Below are 20,823 nucleotides of genomic sequence, written 5' to 3'. Positions count from 1 at the left end.
AGAACCCCCACCAACTGGTTTCCCCTGGGCTCTAGCTTGCAGACAGCAGGTTGTGGGACATCTCAGTTTCCATAACCATGAGGACCGGTCCCCTCATCATCTCTCTACAGGTCTCTTTGTATTTTTACCAGCTCTTATTCTCTGGAGAGCCCTCAATACCATAGCAAGATTTGGGTTACTTTCCTACCTGAACATTCTCCATTCAAGATGGTAGGTCACTGGGGCAGTGAAGTGGTTTTGGTGACCTACTTATGCAAATTACTTTGACATGTGGGTTTGGGGGAGCTCAGTTTAGCTTATTCCACATGGAAGGGACAGTTTGCCTAAATAAGCATCAGCCAGCATTAACCCTGAAGAAGGGACGCCAGTTATTCTTGGCTTCCTTTGGATACCTACCTATCTTGTTTTCTCTAGTAATTAGCTCCCTGCCCACCCCTGTGCCTGCTAAGCCACTGCCCTCCAAACACAAGACTGCCTATCTCTATGTGGAAATGCAGAGTCCCCAGCCAGGCCTGGCTTGGCCAGCCAGTGGCTGCCCACGGCTGAGCAGTGTGCGTGTTAAGTGTAGACTCTCAGCCCACCACCTGCAGAGTATCTCCTCAACAGCTTCTGGAAACTTCCCTCTTTCCTGTCCCTTGCTGTCACAGCTCATTTTATTCTCTTGGGACAAGGGCTCTCCCTTTTCCCTCTTGTCTCCTCCAGTGCTGTTCTCTAGACCTGTGTGTGGCACACAATCCTCAGAACACTCTTTGGAGACTTGCCTGCAAAGTGCAGTCACTACTCCGGTACTGGCTGGTAGCCCTGTGCTGGACACGGGCTTCTGGACGCTTTCCCAGGAGTCCCCGGTTACATGCTGTTAGCCAAACATGCAGCCTCTCTGCCTCTGGAGCCTTGCATCTGCTTTCTGATCTTGGAGACGCTTTCTTTTTCTCTTCAAACCCCATGCCCCACTCCTTCCTTCAGAGGAAGGGGTGCCAGCTCCAAGCATAGGGCTGGATTTCTTCTTTAAGTGTTCTTTCTCGACTCTCCTAACGTTTGGACCCTGAGAAGTCCTTGCAGTAGGATAGAAAAGGGCAGTGGGGTTCATGGGGTGGAGCATGCACTCTTGGGGGGGATGAGGCTTTCCCTTTAAAGCAGACACAAGCAGTCCCTGATAAAGCTCAGATGGAAGTGGGTCCCTTTCCATATGTGTATCAGCCTGGGTGCTTTGCCTCTGTTCTGGGTGATTCATTTGCCTCTTAGGGCTCCGGGGCATTCCTCAGCTCCCTCCCTCCTCCTAAAAAATTCTTTCTGGTCTAAAATGGACCTGGAAATGTGGCCATGGGCAGGGTTATCACACTGACTCTCACCCCAGCTGAGTAGGTTGCCCCTGCTGGGCTTTGGTGAGGGAACCAAGGCATCCCCAGTGTCATTTTCACACTGTTGGATCTGCTTTGCACATCCCTGGGCTGCCAACCCCCAAGGCTCTGCTTTCACTCAGGCGTGTAGAAGGAACTGCTATTGCTCAGCTCTGAAGAGGGGCTGCTGAGGCCGCAGAGGACCAGAGTGGGCTCATTGGCTCTGTCCATCTTGTAAGCCTCAGTGTCTGTTTTATTAACATTCTAGGAAGGTTTAATTATATAGCCCTTAGCCCAGACTGGGGATATAACTCAGCTGCTAGGAGGCTTGCCTGGCATGCATGAAGCCCTGCATCTTCAGTACCATATAAACCTAGTTGTGGTGGAGCATGTCTGTAGTCACATCCCAGTATTTAGAGGTGGAGGTGTGATGATCAGAAGTTCAAGGTCATCCCTGATGACATAGAGTCTAAAGCTAACCTGAGCTATATGAGCCCCTGTCTCTTTTAAAACAAACAAACAAACCTTTAGCTCAAGTGTGGAGAACACTAAGCTGGGCAGTTTCTAGACCCTTCTGTCTAACCCATTGTTCTTGAAACCTGCACCCATTCTTTATAACTTCAGATGTGCTCAAGAATTCGTAGGTCAGGCTGGGTGGCCTTGGGTCTATGACAGCCTTGAGAGCTGTCTTAGGGTTTTACTGCTGTGAACAGACACCATGACCAAGGCAAGTCTTATAAGAACAACATTAAATTGGGGCTGGCTTACAGGTTCAGAGGTTTGGTCCAGTATCATCAAGGTGGGAACATGGCAGCATCCAGGCAGGCATGGTACAGGAAGAGCTGAAAGTTCTATATCTTCATCTGAAGGCTGCTAGCAGAATACTGGCTTCTAGGCAGCTAGGATGAGGGTCTTCAAGCCCACACCCACAGTGACACACCTACTCCAACAAGGCCACACCTTCTAATAGTGCCACTGCCTGGCTGAGCATATACAAACCATCACAAGAGCCATTCGAGATACACTCAACAAGCAAAGTACTGGGTATATGGGAGGGACCAGGGCGGCTGACAGGGAGACACATGTCCCAGACAGGCACTCTGTAGAGGACCAGGTAAAAGCTACAGTCCTGCTTTGGGGGTACTGGCCATGCCTTAGACTAACGCCTCACTGCAGCTTTGTGGATAAGGGCCACACTAAGAGGGGACAGACATGGCTTTGGGGAAGAGTAACACATGGGTCCACTCTCAAGCTACATGGAGGTGGCAGATTCTGGAAGCAAGATGCTGCCATGTTCCCTGGCATCTGGAAGGACACCAATAAGAAGCCTCTGATGCCTCCATCTGGCCCACAGGCTTGAGGGAGACTGAGCCTGGTGCCAAGCAAGGAGCTTCCCCATCAGTACAGGTCTGGAAAAGGCTGGATTCAGTAGAGACTCGTAAGGGGCCTTTACCTTGTACTGCACTTGTCCAGTACAAAGGACTGTGTCCTACTCTTTAAGGACAGGCACAGGGCTCCTCAGCCACAGATGCTGAAGCAGAACTGGCATTCTGTGAACTTAATGTTGGGCCTGCTTATCAAACCCCGCCCTTCCTGCCTCCATTGAAGAAGACAACACAGTGGTTCCCAGAGGGGAAGTGACTCTGGGAGATCACACTGAGTTAGGGCAGAGCCTCCAATGTCTGCCTGCTACTTCTTACTCAGCCTCCCATTTTCCTTTTTCCTACTTCCCAGGAACGGACTGTTTCCTTCCATTTAAGTGTCCTCAGCCAGTGTCTACACAGCCAGTGTCTTATGTTCTTGGGGCCTCTCTCGACTCTAGCTGCCACCCCATGCCTGCCCTCAGTGTTTCTCAGCAAAACTGTGTTGGGACCCCCAACTTTTCTTCACTAAGCTTCTGTCTACAGACGGTTGGAGTTAAGGGTAAAGCTGGCTCTTGAACTCCTAAGATGGATGTTATGATTAAAAAAAAATATATGGTCCCCATAGGCTCATAGGGAGTGGCACTCTTAGGAGGTGTTACCTTGTTGGAGGAAGTATGTCACTGGGGTCACTGGGAATGGCCTTTGAGCTCTCAGATGCTGAAGCCGGGCCCAGAGCATCATTGTCTCGTCCTGTTCCCTGCCGATCTGTGTATAAAACTCTCAGCTACCTCTCCAGCACTATGTCTGCTTGCACACTGCCATCCTTCCCACCATGGTGGCAATGGACTAAATGTCTGAAACTGTAAGCAAGCCCCAGTTAAATTCTCTTCTTTATAAGAGTTGCCGTAGTCATGGTGTCTCTTCACAGCAATAGAAACCCTAACCAAAACACCAGGCTTTTGTTTAAAGGAAAAATGGTCTGATACTTGTTAACACCTCAAGAAAGACAACTGCAGTAGGGGTCATCTCCATTGTACAGGGGCCAGGGATGTGTGTGTGTGTGTGAGAGAGAGAGAGAGAGAGAGAGAGAGAGAGAGAGAGAGAGATTGCTGTAACTCCTAATATAAGGAAGATATGGGCTAGGGAAGATGAGGGAGAGAGGGAATGAGAGACAGAGAGAAGGGGATTATGTCTGTGTCTGTCTGTCTGTCTGTCTGTCTCTCTCTCTCTCTCTCTCTCTCTCTCAATGTGTGTGTGTGTGTGTGTGTGTGTGTGTGTGTGTGTGTGTGTGTGTGTTTCAGTTTCTAAATGGAAGAAGACTGAGGGAAGAAGACTTTAGGGGTAGAGGATTCAAACCCTCTACCCCTGGGGTGAGAGGAGGGGAACTTGAATGAATGTCAATGGTAGGTCATCAGATAGAATGGAGACACATTGTTCAACTAATCCAGCAGGTTTCTTGCTAGCCCTAGGCTAGCAAGCCAGAGTGGGTGGAGTAGGGCAGGTTATGGCCCAGCCAATGAAGACTCAGAGAAGCCTGGTGTGGCCAAGGAAGGCATCTCAGCTAGGACTATGAGGGAGGTTGTAGGGTCACAGGTGGTAGGGTTCCTTGGACACTGTCTGGGCTAGCCCGTGCCTGAGCTCTTGTTGCAAGAGACCCAGCCTGCTCTTGGTTTCTGTCCTTGGTCTTCCTTCAGCCTTCTGAACACTGTGAATCATAGACTGAATTTTCTCATTTTAAAATTGACTGATTCCTCTGTGAAGAAAATTAGCAGGCTAGAGGTTAGACCGTAAGTCAGATGGCCAGGACCTGAGCTTAGGGACAGAGGTTTGTGTCTCTAGGAGCTTTCTAGGGACGAACAGTTAGCCTAAGTTAGCTTGAGGGAGCCAGCACTGGGACATGGCTTTTCATACCTGCCCATACATCCAGGTCAGGGACTTCCTGTTTGTCACCTGGCCGTATTCCCAGAATGGGAGCTTCCTGTGTTCAATGTCTTTGCTGCTCAAGGCCTAGGTTCTCACCTCTGCCCCAGTCTTCCTGTTGAGCTGGGATTTCTTAGCACACATTCTCAAAGCCCATATGTTCTGGTGGTCAACCTTGGCCATTTTTTATTTTATTTTATTTTATTTTATTTTATTTTATTTTATTTTATTTTTTGACACAGTGTCTTACTGTATAGCTCTGACCAGCTTGGAACTTGCTATGTATATAGACCAGGCTAGCCTTGAACTCACAGAGATCTGCCTTCCTCTTCTTCGCAAGTTCTAGAATTGACCACCATCATGCCTAGCCTTGGTTTTGATTTTTGAAGAAAAAACTTTAATTCAGTTTTTACACACAAACTTGAATAATTTGGTAAGATTAGAGAATACAGAAAAGCAAAGCCCCACCCCCTCTCCATGGCCAGCAAGATGGCTCAGCAGGTAAAGACGCTTCCCTATGAGTATGACAGACTGAGTTTGACGCCTGGGCTGCACATGGTAGAAAGAAAGAACTAACTCCCACAAGTTGGCCTCTGACTTCCACACATGTACTTTGGTGTGTGTACATACATATATACATCAACACACACACACACACACACACACACACACACACACACACACACACACACACACACAAATACATTTTTACAAATCCTCATCATGGCCAAAGTCAACTCTATTAGCATGCCGAGGTGTCTCTCTCCATTTGCGGCTGGCCACTTAAGGAGTCCTGCTGTCTGGAAGCAGAGCACATGGACTAGTGTCCTCAAGCTGCTCCCAGCTGTAAAGGAGTAAAACCGTCTTTGTCACCCAGCCTCTGTAGGGGTGGGGCCGTGGGGGTGAGGTACATGCTGCTTTGCAGGCATCAGTTCTCCTTCTCCTTTTGTCATAGGCATCTGTTCTGTTGCTGTGATGAACATCTGATTCTCATGCATGCAGGAGGCTGCTTCCCTTTGCATCCTTGTGTCTGCAAGCCTTGTATAGTCCTCACCCTTGATGTGACCTGGCCTTAATGATTTGAGTTCAGAAAATAAAATAGAGAGGATAACGGGGTATCACTGACACCGGGGTCTAAGGCTGGAGCTGCTTCCTTTCCTTTCCTTTTCTTTTCTTTCCTCTTCTCTTTTCTTCTTTTTTTTTTCTTCTTCTTCTTCTCATTTCCTTGCAACCCTTGGGTGGAACCCAGGACCTCATGCAGGCAGGGCAAGGCCTCTCTGTTGAGGTATATCCTCATCTCCTTTCATTCTCTCTGGGATGACTTGCCCCAAAGGAAGTCAAATGACAGGTGGAAGACAACTCACGAAGAGGCTCTGTCTGTGGAAGGACTGAGCCTGCCAGGAAGCTTAGAGGCACATGTCTATCCATCAGAGGATGAGCCTATGGCTGGCGTCAGAGCAAGTCTCTGACCTTGCCTCCTCTCTCCAGCAGGCCTAAAGAGGCTGTGATTTCAGGGTCTCTCAAAAGGTTCAAGCACAGGCAGGTCCTTTGGAAGGCCCTCGCTGTGTCCTCATGGCACCTTGGGGTCTGCCCTCTGGACCAGTGGCTTGTAGCTGAGCGGCTTAATCTGTATTAAGGTATTGCTGACCATCGTCGGGCTCGGGAGCAGATTTACTATTTTTAGCAAAAGTCAGGGAGTGTGACAAATCCTGTTAGTCCACACAACTGAAGAGAGGGGTTGTTTATTATGAAGAGTGGCTTTTTAAAATAAATTAGTCCCGGCTGTCCTATAGGACCCTACCACGTCACTCTGCTTATATGAGATGTCTTAAGTAGACAAAAGTAGACCAGTTGGAATGCTTTGTCTAAATGCTGAAATGTTACTCAGACCCAACAAGTTAATTCATGTTCCCTGCCTGGTCCCTGTGGAACTTCAAGTTCTAGTTTCAGGGCCAGCAGAGAAACTGAGGCAGGAATAATGCAGCCCGCACTTTCCTCTCTAGGCTTGTCTTTGTGATCCTCAACTCTAGCAGACCATTCTTTCTACTCGCCTTACATGGCTGCTATGACAAACTTTAGGGACATCAGAGCAATAACCGAGCAAGCTTTAAATGCTCTATGTGTCACCTCCAGGGTGGCTAGAACCCAAACCAGACAGTAACAAGTGTCAGTGGAAATATGGGGATATTTGTGCCTTGCTGGTAGGAGAAACAGTGCAGATGCATCGAGAAGGAGTCTGGTGGTTTCTCACACAACTGCATAAAGAACTGACAGGTGACGTCATGATTCCCCTTCCGGGTATATACCCCCAAACACCAGCCTTATTCCTTATAGTCCCCAAAGTGGAAGCAGCCTAGATGCCCATCAGCTGTTAAATGGGTAAACAAAGTGTGGTAGATCCATACAGTAGAATATTATACAGCCATAAAAAAGAAACTGACATATGCTTCCACCTGAAGGAAACTTGACAATATTACCCTCAGTGAAAGAAGCCACTCACAGAAGGTGGCGTATTGTGTTACTTAGGTGAAATTTCTAGAATAGGCAATCTAAAGAGAGCCAAAATAGATTATATTAGGGATTGCCTGGGGGCAGGGAGGAGGGGACCAGAAGCCACTGCTGATCTTTTTTAGGAGATAGAAAATATTCCTGGAATTAGATATCTGTGATAGTATGCTACCTGGGAGCCAACTGGAAACCCCAGGGCTGGGTAGAGAACACAGCTAAGCTGTACACACACAGGGACTGGGATTCAGGTCTCCAGAGCCCATGTAGGAGCTGCATGGGTGCCATGATCACCTTCAATCCCAGAACTTGGAGAAGAGGGAGGCAGAGACGGGAAGGCGCTCCCTAGGACACGTCAGATAGCGGGACCAACCAAATGCCCGAGCTCTGATCTCAGCCCTGCCTCAGTGAATTAGGCGGAGAGGAATGGAGGACGACTCTGGGTTTCAACTTTGAGCCTCCAGATATACATCACACACATATATACACACATGGGAGAGGAGGAAGAGGAGGAGGAGGAGGAGGAGGAGACCACACAGATAATACCACCACAACCATGTAAATACGAGCGGACAATATTTTGACAGGCTATGGGATATCTAATAATGGAACGATGTGATTTTGAGAATATTATCCTGGCCATGCTAAGTTAGCTTGCTTAATTAAGTTCTTTAATCTCCACCACTCCCATCTGTAAAGTGGGATCGCTCCCACTTTGTAGGGCTGAAGACTTGATGGGGTGGTGTCTGTGTGTCTTCCTGCATCGGTAGGTCCCACAGAGTGGTCCCTGTGATGATTGTCCCCTGCTCTGTGCCCAGCACTAAGCTGGGTACCAGGTGGTGTTGAGGAGGATGAAGCAGTGCTCAGAGCCCACCTGTCCCCAGAGTCAGCCTGCAGGACTCTTTGACACTGCATGCTTGGAGATGTGGTCACAGAACTTGTCTCATACACTTGTGTCCCACTGAAGCAGCCCTGTCAATCAGTGCTTGATAAAGAACCAGAAAGTGGCTCCACATCAGAAGCAGAGACAGAGGCAGCAGGGCAGGCACCCTGCCAACAGGAAGAACCTTCTGCATGCCTGCTCCTGGCACCTGAGGGTGTATTAGCTCATATAATTGTCCAGGCAACTGTGGGGCATGCTGGAGCAGCCACCAATGGAGTGATGGGGTGCGTGTGAGGACTTCTTTAGAAACACTGGGAGGTACAAAGAAATTGAGATGCACTATGGCCTGGATATAGAATTCTGGGTGCTAAAACCCATCTTCATGCCTTTCTGTCTTACATCTTGAAATTTTTACAGAGGAAACATAAATGTTTGTTTCAAGATGGAGTCTCGTTATGTAGCCCTGGCTGGCCTGCTCACTATGTAGATAGAGCAGGCTACCCTCAGACTTACAGGGATTTGCTTCTGCCTCCCTAGTGGTGGGATTAAAGGTGTGCACCACCATGTCCAGTCAGAGCAAAGTTGAAGCATCCTCACCCAAGAGAGGTGGGTGTTTATGTTTTAAGGGCAGTAGAGGCCCAGAGCAGTGGTTTTCAACCTTCCTAATGCTGTGACCTTTTATATAGTTCTTCATGTTGTGATGACCCTCAACCATAAAATTATATTCATTGCTTATTTCATAACTGTGATTTTCCTAGTTATGACTCTTAATGTACGTAGCTGTGTTTCCAATGGTCTTAGGTGACTCCTGTGAAAGGGTTGTTCCACCCTCAGGCTCAGAACTGCTGGCCTAGAGGAAGCCAGGTCATACAGCGGGCCTCAGAGTCAGCTTGCTCACTCTGTGCCTGTGTGGAGCTTAGCAACAGGCTCAATGGAGTAGTCTCTGGGGCCCACAAGCCTCCTGAGGTGAGTGTTATTGGTCCTCCTGCTGTTGGAGCATCTGAGGCCCTGAGGCTCCTGCCAGGTTTCAAGATGGGGACACTATCCTCTGTCTCATGGTGTGGAGTGTTCTTGGCTAGCCCAGATTAAGACACATGGATGATGTTCTTCTAAAGAGAAAAAAACAAAGTTTTGTACGCACGCACGCACGCACATGTGTGTATGTGTGTGTTAGGGTTACTGTTGCTATGATAAAACACCATGACCTACAAACAAGTTAGGGAGGAAAGGGTTATTCAGCCTATACTTCCAAATCACAGTCCCTCGCTGAAGGAAGTCATGAAGGAACTCAGAGCTGGAACCTGGAGGCAGAAGCTGATGCAGAGGCCATGGAAGGGTGCTGCTTACTGGCTTGTTTCCCATGGCTTGTTTAGCCTACTTTTTTATAGAACCCAGGACCACCAGCCCAGAGATAGCACCATCCACAAAGGAATGGGTGCTCCCACATCAATCATTAAGAAACTACCCTTCAGGCTTGCCTACAGCTAGGTCTTATGGAAACATTTTCTCAATTGAGGTTCCTTCTCTCCTCTCTGATGACTCTAGCTTGTGTCAAGTAGACATAAAGCTAGCCAGCACAGTCAGTCTCTCTCTCTCTCTCTCTCTCTCTCTCTCTCTCTCTCTCTCTCTCTCTCTCTCTCTCTGTGTGTGTGTGTGTTTTCCCAAGATAGCATCCACCATCTTCCCTATCACTCTTGACTTCATGTCCCTCCTATCTGGGAATGAAATGGAAAGTAGTTGCCCTCCTGTCTCCCTTCAGGCTCCTTCAAGAAGTAATAGAACTGAGGATGTAGTTGTGTGTGTAATCAGCTGAGCAGCATCGCAGAATTTCTTAGTCTCCCTGAGCCAGCTGTCCGCACTTGAACAGGAGAGAACAAGTGTTCTTGGGCTGATTGTTCTCAGTGTAGCTTGGGACTCTGGCCATGGAAGATGAGGTAGGACAGCGTAGATCCTGTGTCGCTGTGTCATGGACTTAGGCATAGTGATTCTGGACTCTCTAGAAGAATGCTCCAGGTATTAATGTGCTTTTCATACTGAGTGACTCAGAATGTTCTTTACCATAGTAGAGGGTGAACTCAGAGGTCACTAGCAGCAGACACTGGCATACCCCTGTCCCCGGAGGTAGTACCCCATGGGTATAGGTGGATGAGGGTTGGAGGGGACTGAACTAAGGGCATAGTCTGGAGGGGACAGGGCAGGTCTAATACAGGCCTGAGCTCTGCCCCCCACACACTAACTTTCTATAGTGGTAGCCTCTCAGATTCTGGCTTACCTCTCAGGCCTGAGGAAGGGTCTACAGCTTGCTGAAGTCCCAGGTCCCTGTCTCTCTGCACTCTGTGCCAGCCCTGGTCCCTGAAAAAGCAGAGCTCTCCTGATCACACCACCCATGTCACATGAGCCTTGAACTCCTTCCCTCTGGGTTAAAACATCCTACTTCCCCCCCCCCCCCCGAACATCTGTTCTAAATTCTAGATTCTGCATTGATGTGTAATAGATTTGGAATAAATTGCATGGCATGGTCCACCAAGTCAAATGCCACATCATGCACCAGGGACTGGTTCTCTTAAGAGAACACACACACACACACACACACACACACACACACACACTTCAGACTAGCTGTCTTGGTCAGTGTCTCCAACTCACAAGTTCAGATTTGTAACAGAAGTCATGGCACAGACTTGCCACTGGGTACCAGAGAGTTTCCTGGGGTTAGACTTGGCCATGGTGGAAGTTGGGAGTTTTGAGAACGGAAGGTTGGTATTTTGAAACAGAGACCCTTCCAAAGCCCCCAGGAGTGGAGTTCAGGGGTCCTTTATTATAAAGCACCCCTGCCCATTGCAATTGGAAGGGGGTGTGTAGGATTAGAGACAGCCCATTCATTGGTGAGAAACATTGAGAACTTGGCATTGAGTGAACGGGTGCTGGGAGGTGTGGGGCCCCTTTTTGGAGCCTCTGAATAGTCTGGGCAGGCCCAACCTGCCATCAGTCAAGACTGGCCAGCCTTAGCTCCTGGACACAACCCAAACAAGATTTAGTCTGTGACCTTCTTTGGTCAGCCAATGAGAGAGTGTATGTGTGAAGATGACAAGGCCCCAGAACAAAAGTCACCAGCCTGGAGCATGGGAGAAGCCTTCCAGGGAAGCTTCCCAGGGAAGCCTGAGCCTTACTCTGGACCTCTCAAGACATCTCGTGGTTAACATGGGAGGGGCTCAGCTGAGTGTGTTCCTGGGCACAAGGAACAGCATGTGCTAAGGTGCCTGGGCCTTGGGATTGGATCAAGGCGTGCCTTAAGTGCCGGAATCCCATCAATCTCTACTCTGGTTTTGTTTGTCTTCCTCCCCAGTTTTCCGTGTGAAGGGAGGTACAGTTCGTTCCTGGCCTAGCATGTTCCTGCCACCATGCAAAAGTCTCTCTGTTCTGAGGCTGGAATCCAAGGCTGTGGTCTGGACATGGCCGTTTATACCTCTTCTCTGAGGTCTTCCCCACCCCTTTCTTAGAGAAAGGTTGTGATGTGGAAGTGGGAGCTTCAGAGATCAGCTGCCTTGCCTTTGAGGTCTAGCTTGGGGCTCAATGGAAGTCGGTGCCCTGCTACCATGGCAAGAACTGCCCTCCATGTAGCCATGAGTGTGAGTTGTTCTGCTTCCTGCGCCCGGCTCCTCTGTACTCTGGAAGCTGCCGAGACCACATGTTTGTATGAAGCCAGCCATACTGAAGCTGGTATGATCATCAAGGGCCCTGCTGTACCCATGACAAAATGACCATGGTAGTGGTTGCTAACCATCCCTGTGCATCTTTACTGGAGTCAGACTCCCCTGTGACCCAGGTAATTCAGGAAGCCACTGGACTGTGTGGGCTGTTAAGTTTCACTAGCCTCCATATCTGCACACACAGGCCTCTCTTCTGCACTTCCCCCATGCCTGCTGGGCTGCTGGGCAGGCTTAGCTCACCTCTGCTTTGCCCTTTACAGTTTAGAAGTCTTACTGTCTTCAAAAGCAAGGGGCCCCAAGCACAGAGTGGGTTGGGTTCTGCAACTTGAGAACACTTCAAACTGACCTCAACCAAAGGCAGTTTAAAACCAGGTCTCTGATCTCCCTAGAATGTTACCCCTAGGTACCCCACTAGGTAGGAGGACTGCCTTCCTGCAGTGATCAGGGCAGGAGCCATCTTCAGTCAAAGATGAGTGTTGGACAGGAGGAAGGAAGAAGTGAATTGGGAAAAGGAGGGGAAGAGGAGGGAGGGAAAGGAGATGGGAAAGAGAGGAGAGGGGAGGGGAAGAAGGGGAGGAGAGAAGAACCAGAGGAGATCCAGAGGAGGAGGAGGAGGAAGAGGAAGAGGAGGAGGAAGAGGAGGAGGAGGAAGAAGAAGGGAAGAGGGAGAGTAACTAGAGGGGGAGGGAGAAGGGGGGATTTTCTTTCCTAAAAGAAGAACTGGAGTTTGAGTGAGAATTTAAAGATTTATTTTATTATTTTAATTATGTGCTTGTCTGTATGTGGGTATGCATTTGTGAGCATAGATGCCTGCAGAGACCAGAGGGGCAGAATCCTCCAGAACTGGAATTACAGGCAGTTAGTTGTGAGCTGCTAAAGGTGCCAGGAATCAAACCAGGGTCCTCTGCAAGTGCGGTGAGTGCTTCTAACTGCTGAGCCATCTCTCCAGCCCTATTTTATATCTAAATTATGTATATGTACATGTATGGGTATGTGTGTATGAGTGCAGTGCTCTCAGAGGCCAGAGGAAGACATAGGATTCCTTGAAACCGGAGTTACAGGCAATCCCTCCCCTGCCTTTTGTGTCTTCCCTGCCAGAGACTCCCTATCCCCTAAAGCACCCACACTATCTGCACACAGAGGCCCCACCGCCCCACACACACACCACACACACACACACACATCACACACACTGCAGCTAAGCACCCCCCCACCCCCCCACCCCCATTCTGGCTTTCTTCCAGGGGCAAAGCACCCTGGTGGTAACTCAGACCGACATGTGAAGAACCAAAAGCACCATTCATTACCTGCCCCAAGATGGTTTTATAGCTTTCACTGTCTTTGGCCACAGATACTGGGTTGCATATGTCCAGCGCTGGGCTTGCAGGGTCCAGCTGGAGCTGCCTTGATCTAAAGTTGAAGGACAGAAGTAAACCCAGTTCTTGCAAAGGGACTTTTAGATGGTTATCTAGTGACATCTGAAAGCCTCCTGCTACTCCTTGGAGGGGTGGGCTGAGGGAGGGGAGGGGGAACAGGAGGAAGAGGGGTCTATGTGAAGACAGGCTGAACATGTGGTTGGCTATGTTTTTCCTTAGTACATGGCTCCTGTGCGAGGCTCTCCCCACCCCACCCCCACCCCCACTGTCCTGGTGGAGATCTGCACTGCTCTACTTATGAGAACACTGAGCTGGTTCTCCTTAGGGAGGATTCGTGGTATCCTCTAGGCATTGAGCATCTTACCTGGCCTAGCTTCCTTGGAGAAACCTACATTGAGCTCAGAACCTGTTGTTTTATAACCAGTTGAGCTGTGTGGAAACCAGAGCTGAAGTTTCTCCCCTATTGAAAGCTAAACCAAACACAAACCAGGCAGCAAAGCCACGTGAATGATTAAGTACCACAGTGAACTCACCACCCTGAGGCTTTGATCTCCTAGGTTCCTGTTCCTGCACACAGCACCAGGAGACATTGCTTTTGATGTTGACTCTAGCACAGCCATCTTGGGACCAGCTAAGCTTTCTGTCAGGGAGCGGTGGTGGTTAAGTCTGAGCCAGGACTAATTATATAACAGAGCCTGGATCTCAGGCCCCACCTGGGCAGGCCATTTGACAGTAAGGGAACCCAAATGCCTTAGATTGGCACAGAGCCTGTTTATTCAGGAAGTGAGAAAGGGCACACATCTGCTCAGTGGTGCAAAGGCAAGCCAAGTTCCTAAAGTCGCCTAGCCATTGTCTTGATGGAATTGTGGAATGGCTTCTTGGATGTCACTCTTTCAGGCCCTGAAATGGAGCCCCATGCAAAGAAATGAGAATAATGACCCAGGCATCCCAGCCCCCATTGTACCATCTGGTGGCTCAGAAATCTTTTATAATCAAATGAGTAAGGAGACTTCTCACACTTCACACTGTCTGTGTGCGAGCTCTCTCTCTCTCTCTCTCTCTCTCTCTCTCTCTCTCTCTCTCTCACACACACACACACACACACACACACACACGCACGCACACAGACTCTAAAGGGAACGTTTTTTTACTCTGTTTTGGAGGCTTTTCTATGTAGTCTGGGTGGGTACACAGATGGTATGTTTAACCAAAGCATGAGGGATAATTTGAAAATAACTGAAAGTTTGAGTCTGTGGACACATCTGACGGGTTTGTGTGCTCTGGGGGGAGGGGGAAGGGGGGTGTCCGCATGACAGACAACCAAAGCTTGTATGCCTTGGGGTCCTTAGGCCTCTGGGTCAGAACATGGCTGACACCCACCTGGCTGTCTTTGACCCTCTTGGGGGGAGGTAGACCAGAAGAGTAGTGATAGTGTCCGATAATGAGGACACAGTGGCCAACTTTAGATTACATGGAACATGGCAAAAGAAACTTTAACCCAGGAGGAGGTGGAATGGGTCAGACCCAGCCTGCTTCCAGCTTTTTGAAGCCCACAGGCCTATTCATGGTTGGAGTGGATTCCTGGGGAGGCAATTCTTCATCTCCAAATTTGAACATGTCTCCCTACTTCTACCTCCACCCCTAACTGGTGCCAATTCTGTCCACTTGGCCATTTAAGCAAAACAGACCTCCAAGCTGCTTGGAGTCAACCCGTATCAAGAGCTGGTCAGGGTCAGGGTATGAACGGGCTGTACCACTGGGCAGCTGGCCAGCCAGGTTAACAGCCTCAGCCTGGGACTGGTGGTATGTCCTTGTGCTGGCAAATGCTAGCGTGGCATGCCCAGGACCTCACTGGCTGGGTTTTCACCATGACAAGGGATGAAGCCAGCACTCAGTCTCTCTTCCCTCTCCCCCTCCTCCCTCCTGCTTTTCTGCTTCTATTACAGCTCTCATTCAGCTCCCCAGGCAGCCAGGCAGCTAGGCAGCCTCCCCTCCCTTCCCCCTCTCTTTCTGGTGGGGCTCAAGACCTCTCCGAGATGGGAGAGTTTAAACACGTGTTCTTTCCCTCTCTGCACCCCACCCACCTTTGGCTTGCAGACTGCTGCAAGCTGTTTTCCTCCCCAGAAGAACACTGCAGCACTAAGCAGTAAATACTCTGGAGTCTCCCAAATACTCGCTCAACCAGCTAGAGTGCCGCCGCCGCTGCTGGTAGACTCTGCTCAGGTGAGTTCAGCTTCACGGGTAGTGTAGGCGCCACTCAGGAAGGGAACAAGAAGGTCTTTGGGTCTAGGCGCTGGAGGAATGTTTCTTGGGACTTGAGTTATCTGCTTCTTGCCTTGTCACACTGCAGTGTGGGGGCCTGGTAGAACTTCCATAGGAATCCCATGGCGGTATGGAAGTGGGATGGGGACTGTGTTTTTTTTTTTTTTTTTTTTTTTTTTTTTTTTTTTTTTTTTCCTGCACTGGTGAGTCACAAGGATTTCATGAGTGAAAGATCCCTCCCTTTGCTTCACAGTGGCCCCCATAACATTAACCCCTAACACTGGGTCCCAAGTGTGAACCAAAGTACTGTACAAATGGCGGCAGGGAGGAGAAAACACAGTTTTAAAACTATGCCAAGGCTGGAGAGATGGCTCAGCAGCTAAAGGCTGGGTTCACAACCAAAATGGCAAAGCCTCAATGTCCACCGATATTTGAAGTGCCTCCCATCACCCTGGGCTTCCAGGACCTGATTTGGGTTGTCATCCCCAGTGAATACCTGCTCTTCTCTCAGGCTCCCCCAGACTTTCTGGAACTTTCTGCTAGCTCCTTGTCTTCTCAGGTAAAAGTGCATCTCTGTCTCCTTCATGTCATCTGGCTTCTTATTCTGCACTGTGGGCAGGGGGTGGTCTGGGAACTTCCCAGTCCTCCTCTGTGGCATTGGCCACCACTAGGTACCTGGCAGAGGACATTGTCACATCATCTTAACATCTAGTCTCTAGGTTCCTCATCTCTGCCTCTCGGTTGATTCACACAAGGCTCAGTGTAGCAATCTGCTTCAGACATTAAAAATGGGGATGGGGAGGGAGGGGTAGGGATAGGGCCACCTCAGAGTACAGCTTAGGGGTGTCCTGACCAGTTACCCGAGCATGTGTTCCTTCATGCTTTGATTCTGTTTTGAGATGTCTGCTGTAAGTCTAGCTGGCGCAGGGGTTAGAAAGGGGAAGGCTAAGGATTAAGAGCTGGCAAGGCAGACTTGTATCCAGCAATTCTGTACACTCTAAACAGCAACATTGGGTTTCTTTTTAAAGTAATCTGGATTTTGGCCGCCTCCCAGGAAATCCGGAAGTGTGTGGCGTGATGTGGCTCACGCCTGTTTGGTCTAGTAGCCCAGCTTCTTTGCCAGAAGCTCACTATGAAGTTCCCAGCAGCTGGGCCACACAGGTACATGAAGGGCCTATCCAAATTTCAGGCAAATGAAAGAATCCGTTTATCACTGATATACTCTGATGACAGCAGCTACACTCTGGATGCCCGGCCGCTCTCTAATGTTGCTCTGTTTGCGTCTTTCCTATGTATTTTGCTGTTACTGCACCCAGGAATTTTCTTGGCTTTTATGACGCAGCTGGCCATGGCAGTGGATGTTTCTGAATTTTTTCCCATTATTACTGTGTTGGAATGGAATGCAGCTCTTAAAAAAGAAATTTTATCATGGTTCTCCACTACTATAAAAGTAATAACAAGTCAGGCATGGTGACTCATGTCTGTAATTCTGGTGCTTAGGAGGCTGAGACAGGAGGATTGCCATGAGTTCGAGACCAGCCTGGCCTTATAGTGTCTGACCTCCATCCTTTAAAAAAGAAAAGCAGGGCTTTGGGATCTGGCCTAGTTGCCAGAGTGCTTGCCTATCACATACAGGGTTCTGGACTCAAACCTCAGCCCCTCATGTACCAGTCTTGATGGCATATCCCTGTAGTCCCAGCACTTGGGAGGTGGAGGCAGAAGTTCAAAGTCTGCATGAAAAAAAGAAAAGGTTGGACTCCCATTTCATGCTGTGTGAAAGAATTAACCCAAAATATCCCCAAACCCTACATATAGTAGCTAAAGCTAGAACACTGCTAGGAGCTAAATGAGCAAAGTCTTGACCTTCAGTCAGGCCATCACTTCTTAGATACGACTCAGAAAGAGCAAACATCGAAAGATAACACAGTTGCCCTTCAAAGGACACCAGCAAGAACTTAAAAAGAGGCCAGAGAAGAGCCAGACTGCAAGGCACACACATTCTAGACTTGTATCTGGAATGTGCGAAGAGCCCTTACAATGCAGTAGCAAAAGATCCTCACAGAAAACATCGGGCAAGATACTTTTGTTGGTACTTTTCTCATTGTTCTATCAAGATGTTTACAAAAGGAAAAAAGAAGAAAGGATAGCAGCAGCAGCTTGAGGTGTCTGGTCACATTGCTAATACAGTCAGGAAGGAGGGGGCAATCCTGGTGTTCAGTTTACTCTCTCCCTTTTATTCAACCCAAAATCCTAGCCTACAGAATGGTGTTCCCCACAGTTAGGGTGGGTCTTTTCACCCTAGCTAACCCACTAGAAGTTCCCTCACAGGCACACCTAGAGAGTTGTTTTCTAGGTGAGTCTAGATCCCATCAAGTTGACAATAGTAGCCATTTCTTAAAGAATTCATTCAGGGACCTTGGGCACGTGACTGCCCAGAATCAACTATCATGAGAGCCATGTAATTCAAGACCACCACAAAGGGCCCGCCATACCCACTAAGACTCAGAGAACATCAGGCAGATACAGGTGTAGAAGTGGATATGGGGACATCGGAACCCTCGTCCACTGCTAAAAGAGATACTAAGAGAAGGAAGCACTCACAGAAGATAACAGGCTGTGTCATCCTACTTTCGTAAAATCTTCAGAGCAAAAAACTCCACAGAGAGAGTGTGAGGGTACATGGTTACCTAGGATGGTGGTCAGAGGGAAAATGGTAGTAAGTAAAGGATTTTAAAAAAAAAAAGATTTTATTTGGCGTGTGTGTGTGTGTGTGTGTGTGTGTGTGTGTGTGAAAACATACTGTTGTCGTACATACGGAGGTCAGGACAACTTGTGAGAACTTGTGAGAGTTGGTTCTGTCTTTCCACCACGTAAGTCCTGGTGGGACTGAACTCCGGTTTCAGGCTTGGTATGTCAAGCACCTTCATCATCAAGGCATCTCTCAGGCCCAGGTATGGCGTTTTTTTAGGAGGACGACAAACATGTTCTACGGTGGATTGTGATGATGACCACACGTACCTCTGAAACAACTGGGTTGCACACTTTGGACATGTGAAGCGTGTGCTAAGCATGTTAGTCCCCGGTGGAGGTGTACGTTGGTCACACCTTGCTGTGACAAGACACCTAGCAAGGGGCATTTCTGGAAGGAAGAAGGGTTTATTCTGGCTCACGGTTTGAGGGGACCCAGTCCCATAGCTGTGGGGAAGCGGGAGGCAGCTGATCATGTTATATCCACAGTCAGGAAGCATGGAGGTGAATGAATACTGTTACTCAGCTCCTAGTCGTCTTTTCATTCACTCTGGGGCTCCATCTAGGTCAGCGGTTCTTAGTCTGAGGGTCAAACAACCCTCACAGGGGGTTGGTCTTTCACAGGGTCACCTAAGACCACCAGGAATACATAGATATTCACATTAGGATTCATAACAGTAGCAACGAAAATAATTGTATGGTGGGGGGTCACCACACCATGAGGAGCTGTATTAAAGTGTCACAGCATTAGGGCAGATGTGAACCACTGATCTAGATCATGGGATGGTGCAGCCTACATTCAGGGTGGGTCTTCCTTCCTCAGTAAGCCTCTCTGGAAGTGCCCTCATAGACACACACCCAGGGCTCTGTCTCCTAGATAATTCCCAGCTCTGGTTGACAGGACTGACCAACACAGGCTGTTATTTTAAAACCCCAAGGACTTAACACAGGAGCTCCGCTTCCTATGTCTCCTTCCCAGGTCACATTTCAGTGACAAGAGCTTTGCCTCAGTGTCCTCCCCTCAGCCTGTCTGGGACCTTCCTTCCTTCCTTCCTTGCTTCCTTCCTTGCCTCCCAGTCCCTGGGAATCCACTCAGAAGGCAATGGCACCACCCACATATCACTGCAACGTTGCACTGCAGTCTTAGATCCCTTTAGCTTTCCTCATGGGCTAATTTCCCACTTGCTTTTCTGTCTAGAGCTGAACTAACTATCCCCAAACCAGGTGACTGTGTCTCCATTAGCTGTCACACACCAGAAGCTTTGCAAGCTGGGGTAAGATCCAGGCCCACGGCTTCCTCTGCAGGCACAGCCATCCCAGACGTTCATCCTTGTTATCTGAGCATCAGGTGGGCAGGAGAAACCCCAGAGAACAGCCCAGGGTAGGAGCTAAAGGATGGGAGCTCAGAGCCTGGTGCTTCCCCAGGAGGAGGGGGCCTCTGGGGTCTCAGTGTTGCCGTGGTCTTCCGTCCAGATGTCAATCATTATAGCCATCTGTATATTAGAGCGAAACAAAAATAATCTGCTGTCCTTCTGGCTGGCTAGGGCACTCTTTAATAGTGAATTCTGTTCCTCATCTGTGGAGTGGGCTGGATCCTTTAGTGATTTTTGATCTGCACTGGTCAAGAGAGCAAACTTTGAAAGGGTATGCTGACTTTCTGAGAAAACAGGTTGAGCTTTGGGCTAGCCTAGGACAAGGACAACCCTCATCCCAGCTCCTACCGCAGGGGTGACACTGACAACACATTTTCAGCTCTGCTGTCCAAACGGACTTTGAAAGGGTCACCTCTGCCTTCTACACCCACCCTGTCATCTCTCAAATGGGAAGGATTTCTGTCCTGCCCATTTTGTGGCTAGAACCCACAGTCTTTCATTGAGTTACATGAGCATGCATCTTCTGCCTCTTGCTCCAGATGCCAAGGACTCTCTGAGACTGAGTGGTTGGCTTGCACTAGACTCCATGTTTCCTAAATCAAGAGTGATCTCCAGGCATGCCAGGTGGGGATTTTATCAGCGAGGTTACCCCCTATCCCCACCCTGCTCCTCAACAATTTTCTAGAGTTTGAGTGAGAGCCGAAATACAATTAAAGGAAAGAAACAGAACTATGTTAGGTTACAGGGCTGGAATAAACTCAGAAGGATGGCTTTGTTATGGAATCTTAAGGTCCCATGAGAGTCTTGGAAACCGGTCTCCCTTGTTCTTCTTTGGAGATGGGAGCCCCTGGCTGAGGAGTTACAGCAGTGGTACTGGGCCCCTCCTGAAGAGTGTGTGCTCTTGCCATGAGTCATGACAGATTCATTTACCCTTAGACCTCACAGAGAGTGGGATGGTATTGATTTGTGGGCCTTTAGGCAAAACTTACTCTCTCCTAGCTAGTGAGAGAGCTGGTCTGCAGATATTCTGGGCAGGACTGGACTGCGAGGCCATAGATCAGGGCCTGTTCCGCCCTGCTCCTCTACTCTGTGTGGGAGTGTGAGCCAGGGACAGATAGGAGGAGGTGTGGGAGCAACACTGAGGAAGGACGGAGAGGAGGGGAGAGAAAGAGAAAGAGAAAGAAGGAGGATGGGAGAAGAGAAGGAAGTGGGGAGGGAAGAAGAGGAAGAGGAGGGGGGAGGGAGGAGGAGGAGGACAGTCCCAGCTGTAGGGGCAGTAGCAGCAACCCCACTTCTTAAGTGAGTACTTGGCCTTTCTCTGCCCTGGAGAAGCAGTTTTGATCTG

The 20,823-nt window shown here is 49.1% G+C and overlaps 1 protein-coding gene across 3 annotated transcripts in view; it reads left to right on the top strand.

Annotated features, from left to right (window-relative positions):
- The window catches only part of Hpcal1 (hippocalcin like 1), a 105,901-nt gene that overhangs the window by 22,627 nt on the left and 62,451 nt on the right, over positions 1–20,823 (top strand). The window contains exon 1 of one of the 3 annotated variants that reach the window (XM_076942079.1): positions 15,218–15,318. The exons of the other annotated variants lie outside the window; for them this stretch is intronic. The gene's annotated coding sequence lies outside the window, so the exon portion shown is untranslated. Of the gene's footprint in view, positions 1–15,217; positions 15,319–20,823 lie in introns of those variants that run through there. 3 annotated transcript variants of the gene reach the window in all.

This window comes from Arvicanthis niloticus, chromosome 11, assembly GCF_011762505.2.
Source record: "Arvicanthis niloticus isolate mArvNil1 chromosome 11, mArvNil1.pat.X, whole genome shotgun sequence".
Classification (NCBI taxonomy): domain Eukaryota; kingdom Metazoa; phylum Chordata; class Mammalia; order Rodentia; family Muridae; genus Arvicanthis; species Arvicanthis niloticus.
The sequence above is the reverse complement of the archived record's forward strand: the minus strand, read 5'-3'. Positions and strand labels throughout refer to the sequence as shown.